At 36.1% G+C, this 9,201-nt stretch overlaps 1 long non-coding RNA gene across 1 annotated transcript; it reads right to left on the bottom strand.

The window, feature by feature from the left end:
- Nucleotides 1-2,850: 2,850 nt before the first annotated feature.
- On the bottom strand, nucleotides 2,851-5,029 carry LOC135118413 (uncharacterized). The gene is made up of 2 exons (XR_010277576.1): nucleotides 4,801-5,029; nucleotides 2,851-3,453 (listed from the first exon to the last, which is right to left on the bottom strand). It is a non-coding gene; the product is annotated as an uncharacterized LOC135118413 (long non-coding RNA).
- Between the last annotated feature and the right edge of the window lie 4,172 nt (nucleotides 5,030-9,201).

A 9,201-nucleotide genomic window follows, 5' to 3' on the forward strand; every position in this document is an offset into this window, starting at 1 on the left:
AACCGACCGGAGCCGTTCGTTCAAGAATCACTTAAAAAAAAAATGGTTGCCTCGTTTGTGGCAAAGAGTAGTCGCGTCCCCACTATTGTACTAGAATATTGCAAAACGGTTACCGCTGACTATTATACCACTATTTGTTTGCCACAATTCATCACCGAATTTAGAAAAAAATATTCAAAACTTCGAATGACACGGTGCTAAAAAGGTTTCATGAAAGTTGCATAATACTTTTATTATGCAAATTCCTATCAACGTTTTTTTTCAGTTTCTTAGATCCAGTTGCATCATCCGTTTTACATGCTGTGATGTAAAAAACTGTAACAATTTTTCAAAGTTATTGTTATGCCTTATTTATTTTTCATGATAAAGAGATATCTTTTTAGGTTACGTGTAAACCAATGAAAGAAATGCTCATTCTATCTTTACGTACCTCATCGTCAGCCTTTTCATTTTTCTACTGCAAGGCACATGTTTCTTCTCATACATAAAACAAATGAGCAGTAGGGTCCGTTCAGATAGACCGGCTCGGAGAGCATCGGCGCGCATTTTTCTTTTCACACAGACCGGAGTCGGCTCCGATCGGCTCCGATGGGCTGCGTGAGACTCAATCCGAGCCAAACGTCTGCGTGACCGAGAAAAAGTACGCGATCGGAGCCGGTCCGCTCCTCGTATTATTTCACACCAAGCGCCTTCGAGCATTCTTAATGTCAAAAGCAGTGCACATGCAAAAATAAACCTTACTACAAATACAAAGCACTCGATTTTCAACGTGTTAAAAATTTGCTCTCCTCTCCGAGCCGGTCTGTCTGAACGGACCCTTAATCATCAGAATCAGAATCAGAATGCTTTATTTGTAAACATAGGTCAAATGACAGCAATGTGAGATGTTACAAGTACGATTTAATGTCTCTATGTTTTACCCAAAGGTGTACAAATATATTTATTTAACATAATTGTCATTCCCCTGCTCTTATCCCAGTCTACATAACATAATATCATAAATTATTACCCCCAAAACTTTCACGTTTGTCATAAGCGCATCATAACAATATAAATTCCATAGAATACAAAAATAAAAAAATAGATAGATGTCATTTAGTGTCAGTACCATAAAAACAGTTAATTGTTTAGCCTTATTCGGAATCGTCAAAACAGTTTAGGATGTATAATAAGATTGTCAGGGGAAGTAATTATTGAATTGTCATCTAAATAGTCCTTAACTGAATAGTAGCATTTTGTTATCAACAATTTGAAAAGCACTTTTTTGAAATTGTCCATGTTTAGCGTTTTCATTTGTTCAGGTTGTTTATTAAATATTTTGACGGCCATTACGAATGTACTTTTATTCATTAGTGCTGTTTTGCCGTAGGTCACTTCGAGTTCTGATTTATTTTTATCCCGTAATTTTCTGTAGTAGCTCGATTTTGTAAAGCGATATATTGGACTTAACGAATACATCTGCTGAACTAAGTAAAGAAGTGAAAAAGTCATACGCGGTAGTTTTAGGTAATAATCATTAAACTATTAACTTAATAGGTAAGCCTTGTTAACGTGAGTAGGTAAATTTAATTTATGACTGATTAATCCTTTACCTTGAATACATATTTAGGCCACGGTTTGTTTATCAATCGATAAATAGAATTATACTTAATCTTGTAAGTCCATAAGTGAGTAAGTACTTGGATACCAATGACTGTGTTTCGGATGGCACGTTAAACTGTAGGTCCCGGCTATCATTGAACATCTTTGGCAGTCGTTACGGGTAGTCAGAAGTCAGTAGGTATATCTGACAACCGGGTAACTGGGTTGAGCAGATCAGATAGGTAGTCGCTCCTTGTAAAACACCGGTACTCTGCTGCATCCAGGTAGACTGAAAGCCAACCCCAACATATACCTAGTAGGGAAAAAGCTAGGCAGATGGTACCAATAATTTCTTTTTAATTCTTATTTTGTAAAGTTTGGTATATGTCGGTATGTTATTTGTCATCTATTTATTTGTTTATTTACATAGATATTTACAATACATATTTACAATAAAAATCAAAAACTATCCTAGAAAAACAAACAACTAAAAAGTGTCAAAAAATTCGTCCCCATCGCTGTCAACTGGGAGCGTGCCCAAGAGGCTGGCAGCATTACCTCGTTGGATCGCCATGCTGATTCTTTGTCCGAGGTAATAGCCAGCCTTCTGGTCACGAGAAGCGTCAACCAGCCGCCTAGAGAGATCTTTAAATCGAATGTGGGCATTCGGACCCCACGACCCGAGGGTTTCAACCCCAAACGGTTCGAAAATATAGTTTTCGACAAGGCCACTATATTGCCGCCGCTTGAGGTTCTCCTTCTCCACAGCCGCAGCGGCAGCAGCAGCACGGCACGCAGAACTTGGAAGGTGTGATGGCGCAAGAGTATCGACACAGGTTGCGTCCCATACTAAAGGCCTACCCATCTTCCAAGGGAATAACGACATGCCGTCTTATCTCTTACCGTCTCGTCGCGTGCCAAGCCGTTTGGTTCTAATACAGCTGGTACCCCGACGGCAATAAGAGCTCGACGTATAATGTCATTGATGTCATGTTGAAAGGGCTCTACTATGTAAGAACAAGTTTTGTTATGTATTTAGACTGAAACCTGAATAATAAATTATTGTATCTGGGTGCAATTTCTTTAAAATGGTGGAACTGAGATACAGCAGCAATGTAACATTAAAAGTTAAAATGTAACATTTTTCAAGTAAAAATTAATTATTTCATGATGAGAACACCAATTTCAGTTTAAAGTTAATCGATTGGCTGCGCCTGCTCACCAGATCATTTCATAAAGCTTAGAAGGATTTTTGACAAAAATAAAATATTTTATTATTTTTTTAAATTTTTATTTTACATTCACCAAAGAAAGGAAGTTCCTACCTAGTTACCTACCTACATCAACAGTACAACACTGCAGACTAGTCCGCCGATAGTTTGATCGAGCGCTTTATGTAAGCACCCTAACTACGGAAATGCATGGCAGTGTGCACATTACAGCGATCAAATATACCTATATTCGGCATCAGACCGACAGAAAACTTTGATTGGAATCACGATTTTCTCAAAAAACAATTGCCATTCATCGAATCGACCGTCGACTGTTTAGGCTGCAGTGTGTGGCCCATAGTTACCTTAAGTACTTAAAAACTAACTTCTTAGTCAATTCAGAGGTCTTTCTTTGATAGTCTTTTCCTGGTCGCCCTTTGACGTGCAACTTTCCCAGCAAATACATACGTGTTACGTTTACCGCGCCTTTCCGTGCGCAAACGCGCAGGAAACACAACACTTAGACATTGGCTTCTTATAAAATTATTTGATGGCTCGGAGGCGGAAACTGATTCAGTTGGCATCGGAGGGGGCTGAGGGGGGTCGAGAGGAGGCATCAGGTTCGTCGCCTCTTGGTAGACTGTCGCTTCCAGCGACAGCTCTGAAAAGAAGAAGAAGGTTGTAGTATACACGGTAATGTCGGGAAGTTTGTTCTTCACCGCTTCTTCTTCCCAGACATAACACTAGGAAGTGGTGAAAGGCGTTTTGAGGGTGCTGTCCTTTTGTGAATATGATGTGAAAAAGTGCTAAAAACTAGCCTACTCTCAATTCGGTATGGAACGTCAAAACCCGTGCATCAGAGTGCACGTAAATGTCGGTCCTGCACCTGATCTCTCTCCGGTCGTATTGGATTACCGTCCCATCGGGTTATGAGAGTGAAGGAATAGTGAGTGCACCTGTGTCTGCGTATATTCTTGTGCACTATAATATTTCCTACGCAGTTGGCTAATCTCCTTATCCGAGAACAGATGCCGTGGCCGATAATCGGCTATGAGGACATCATCATCATCATGAGCGTTCACTTCCATGGCCTAATAGCTAAGGTTGTGGTAAACTCGGAGTGATGAGTTATGTAAATGATAATGGTGTCCTCCAAGCCGAAGCTCGACCACGGTCAGGTAGATCAGCCAGCGACACAGGACATAATATGATAGTGCACGAGCGTTTGCGCAGACACAGGTGTACCTACTCACTTTCCCCTCCCTCTCATAGGGCGTTATGCAACCATGGCGGCTGTTCTCACATAAGATTTAAAATTCTTAACCAACTGCATTAGTATATTATGTGTGGTCACTAGGGAATTTCCTAGACATAACGTTTGAATGATTTGTTCTTCTGTTTGCTGGCATGGGGAAGTACCTAATTTCCTATTGTTCTTTGATACTTCAAGGAAAAGCCTACTGTATTGCATTAAGTGCATTCTTTATTTATCGCAAAGCAATTGTAAAGTTAAATGTAATAAAGTAATAATAAAGTTATTCATTATTAATTAAAACTGGACCAGAAGACTTAATTTTTCTATCCCATCTGTGACAAATGGTAATTAAAATTAATCAATAAAAAATAAAAGGTATGTAAAAATATGCAGAGAAATTTTACTTTTACTTGATATTAATTTAAAACTACATAACTACTGCAATAAAAGAATATCCTTTAAGTACAATAAATTGTGATACCCTACTCATGAAACGATGACGATGACGATCATCATCATGAAAAAGTCAACGTTATCAATTATTTATTTATTACTGTTTACAAAAACACTTCAAAGAGGCAAAATATTTTTAAAAGTAAATAAGGTTCAAAATTTTAAGAGTAAAAGTCTTAACCAACCATAAAAACTATTTTTTTGATGATGAGAGAAATTTTATTAATATAGAAATTAACACATTTACAAACATATTATTGTAAATACTTATATTAAAATGTATTTATTATTTGAACGTACCCTTAAACCGTTTCCTTGTCATCATTGGTCCACCAGGGTCCAAATTATTGAAGAATTCACAACTATTCATAAATCTTACAGAAAAATACTTCTTTCTGTAGAAACTTCGAATAAATTACTTAAACTGAATCTAACAATCGATATGAATCGATTCTAATCACTCGATTCTTCCTAGGCACGTTTGGTTTCTTCCTTGAGCAAATTGAGACTGAAATAAAATGGCGATGGCAGTACTAATTCATACGTGCTTTCGGTAGATTAAGTACAGTCATGACAGAAAGTTTATGATTGTTTATTATATTTTTTTTAATTTGATCTTTTGTCACGAGACAATATTTTGCTATCATTAAAGGAGTTTTTTTTCTATTGTTTAGTTAATGGAAGAAGACAATGAGTACAAACGCTAATTACTCGTTAGTAAATAATTTGTTTTACTTCTAGTTTTCAAAATGATTATTTTTTTTAGAATTCGACTGGCACATAAGAGTGCTTTTAGACTACTCAAAAAAAGGTACTGAATACTACTTTAACTCATGGAAATGATAAGTAAATTAAAACTTTATTTCTCAAGTAAAACTGCATATCATCATCATCATCTCAGCCATAGGACGTCCACTGCTGAACATAGGCCTCCCCCTTTGATCTCCACAGATACCTGTTGGAGGCGACCTGCATCCAACGTCGACGGCGACCTTTATAAGGTCGTCTATAAAACTGCACAAAATAATTATTTTCAAAAATAGATATGAAAATATGTTTTCTTTTTTGCTACGTGTCCAATGTTTTTAATACAAAAATGCAATATTTTTACACGAAACATTTTCTTTCGATACCGACTGCGACTGTACCTTAAAACAGTTGCGCATTATTAACTCTATCAGTAGATAACCTGGTTTTTATCGATCGTCGATAATTATCAGGATACACTATTTTGTTTTGCATTTTACCTGTACAATGACACATACTTGTGTCATTCTTAGACACGTTGGCTCTGTTGTGTTGGCACTTTCCTGGGGCCCGATTCTCCTAAGTGAATAATGTCAAAATTGAATAGCAATCCAATCGCATATGATCGCAATAGCAGTTTTAACCATATCGGGCATTCTGATTCTAATATAAGACCATTAGTATTCCAACGACATTCGATAGGTTTGCGATTGGTCTGCTATTTTGGTGATTTTGGTCTATACGGTAGTTTGCTCTACAATCATATTGCAATCGTAAATTTTCAGACAAAATGATTTATTTTTGAATGACAGAAAAGGAAAAACACGTTTATTTCAAAGAAAAATAGCGGAATGCCACATACGCTTCAATCGTAATCGAGTCGTGATTGGATCGCAGTCGAATGTGAATCGTATGTCGCTTAAGTAAAATTAGGAGAATCGGGCCCCAGGTCATGTTTTGTGACGTATTGTTTAATGACCACAAGACGTTTTCATTCTTCTCATGACCAGTTTCTTAGACGTCGTTATGTTTTATCTACTACGTTCGAAAGAGTTACCGTTGCCGTGGTACATAAAGGGCTCCAAGAGGAACATGGTGGGATTTAGTCAGTAAGAGTCTGACACAACCTGACGCTGTACCTTCAGCGGTTCATTGATAAATTCACGTGATAATGTATCGTTCCTTGTTGTTTATAAAGAAAAACCTCATAGATGTAAGACGTCAATGTAGCTATCAGATTATGTACCTACAACATTAAAGTATGTTAATACTGCAGTTAATATTCAAACTGCAACTTCTTAGAGAAGGTACTCGAATCTATTAGGTACCTATGTCAGTAACACATAGATGACGGGTAAACTTTTTTTTGCAAATTACATTTGTAGATTTTGCTCTAGCTCTAAATAGACAACCGATATGGTATTTTTCTAGTTATATAACTACTAATATACAAAGCTTTTCTTTCATGTATCTAAATCAGATCATATTGCATCCAGTTATTTAAAACTAGACTACTATAATTTGGTGCTAAAAAGGTTTCATGAAAGTTGCATAATACTTTTATTATGCAAATTCCTATCAACGTTTTTTTTTCAGTTTCTTAGATCCAGTTGCATCATCCGTTTTACATGCTGTGATGTAAAAAACTGTAACAATTTTTCAAAGTTATTGTTATGCCTTATTTATTTTTCATGATAAAGAGATATCTTTTTAGGTTACGTGTAAACCAATGAAAGAAATGCTCATTCTATCTTTACGTACCTCATCGTCAGCCTTTTCATTTTTCTACTGCAAGGCACAAGTTTCTTCTCATACATAAAACAAATGAGCAGTAGGGTCCGTTCAGATAGACCGGCTCGGAGAGCATCGGCGCGCATTTTTCTTTTCACACAAACCGGAGTCGGCTCCGATCGGCTCCGATGGGCTGCGTGAGATGCAATCCGAGCCAAATGTCTGCGTGACCGAGAAAAAGTACGCGATCGGAGCCGGTCCGCTCCTCGTATTATTTCACACCAAGCATTCTTAATGTCAAAAGCAGTACACATACAAAAATAAACCTTACTACAAATACAAAACACTCGATTTTCAACGAGTTAATTTCTCCGAGCCGGTCTGTCTGAACGGACCCTTAATCATCATGCTGGCGCAAGGCGTATTGGCGATTTCATACTTTTATATCCAGGGTTCTCAAGATGTTATCCATCAGCTTCAGTCTGTCTATCGTGTCTTAGTATTTAAAAAGTAACTTAGAAAATTGGCGTTTGTTCTTGTCTGTGTTGGGAATACGTCTCTCATTCTCATATAATTGAGAGGCCTGGTGCACTATTTATGCACATTTTTTGACATATATACTTAGGTATAAAAGGCTTGGAGGATGATGATTATATTGAACAGTCTTTGCATTATTTCCATGAATGGCATGGAAATAATCAAGACGTGGGTGTGTCATATAATATGAGGCTACTTTTAATATGATATAATAAGTACTGCTTATCATTTTGCTAAGTAGGTCTGTCGATAAAACGTTAAGAACTAATTTCCTATTGATTCATAATATTGACAAAAATGTTTGTAATAGTACAATAGCTAATTGCATAGTACAATATTTTAATTGGTTTGTTTTTGCACACTAAACAGTTGGCTGACAGTTGACTTGACGGTTAGATTATTTTTCTATGAAAATTTTTATTCTAATCACAGTTTTCCGATACCGGCTTAATACCTTGTCTTTGAAATGTGCTTACTAACATTCATCTTAATATTATTAATTCTTTTCATGATTAAACAATCCGTTTTCAGTGGGAATAACTAACTTCCCTGAAAAAATATCAAAACGCATAGTTTTAAAGGCAATCAAAAACTGCACATTCATTATGCAGTTACGCACTTTAAAACAATGGGTATTTACTATTTTTTTTAAACTAAGAGATTCTTCAAGTACCCACATTTTGGCCTTGGTCAAAGTCCGAAAGGGAATCCCAATATACATTGGTTGTTAATTAATTACGCAAATTAATTATTCAAGGAATGTTTAAACAATAATATTGACTAATTACGGATATTCTGTGTTTGAATATACAGGGTGATATCGTAATGACATTGGAGTAAATTGGTCAAGTTTAATAGAAAAACTATTAATAATCACTTAGTTGTCGAAACTTTGAAATAATAATTTGTTTTTAATTAGTATAAGTAAATGTTATGTCTTTACAAATTCGTGGGAACTAGTTTACCGGAACCAGGTTTTAATTGACATTCCTAATGGTAAATCTCATCACTATCTGTTAAGCTATTTGCTTAGAAAATGTAACAGATCGGAGAATGTAAAAAGTGTATACCTTACTAGCTAACTTCCCGCGGTTTCACCCGTGTCCCGTAGGAACTACTGTTAAACTTTTACCGGGATAAAATATAACCTATGTTACTCAGTAAGAGTGCAGTCAGAATAGTTAGGAGCCTTTAGAATACAAACAAAAAATTATTATATTTGTAAAGAAGTATAGACTATAAAAATATATAAACCTTCGTGCTTGCTTATGCACGTATTAATGTGAACAAAAAAATGCAAGAAATCATACATAGTCAATTTCTGCATACACAGGAATGATATTTTAAAACACATTTACAAAAAAAATGGCTTATATTTAATCGTGATTTTTATCATTTGTTGGATTAATTCAGTCTAGTAATTTTTTTATCGATATCTAAAACCTTTATAATATGTAGTATAGTCACCTTCATATAGTATTTTACGTTTTATTTTTCTTTTGTTTTTTTTTTTCAGAAATAAGTACATCAGATTATTTTCAGACTTTCTTACTTTTGACTGCCTCGTTGGTCTAGTGGTCGCAAGCGCGGCTGCTGTGCTCGAGGTCTCGCTTTGTGGGTTTTTTTAAACTTTCACAAAGCAGCCTGTAGTCTGGAAGTTGGTGATTGATTCACCCGTGCATCGGA

This window comes from Helicoverpa armigera, chromosome 22 (genome assembly GCF_030705265.1).
Source record: "Helicoverpa armigera isolate CAAS_96S chromosome 22, ASM3070526v1, whole genome shotgun sequence".
Taxonomy (NCBI): Eukaryota; Metazoa; Arthropoda; class Insecta; order Lepidoptera; family Noctuidae; genus Helicoverpa; species Helicoverpa armigera.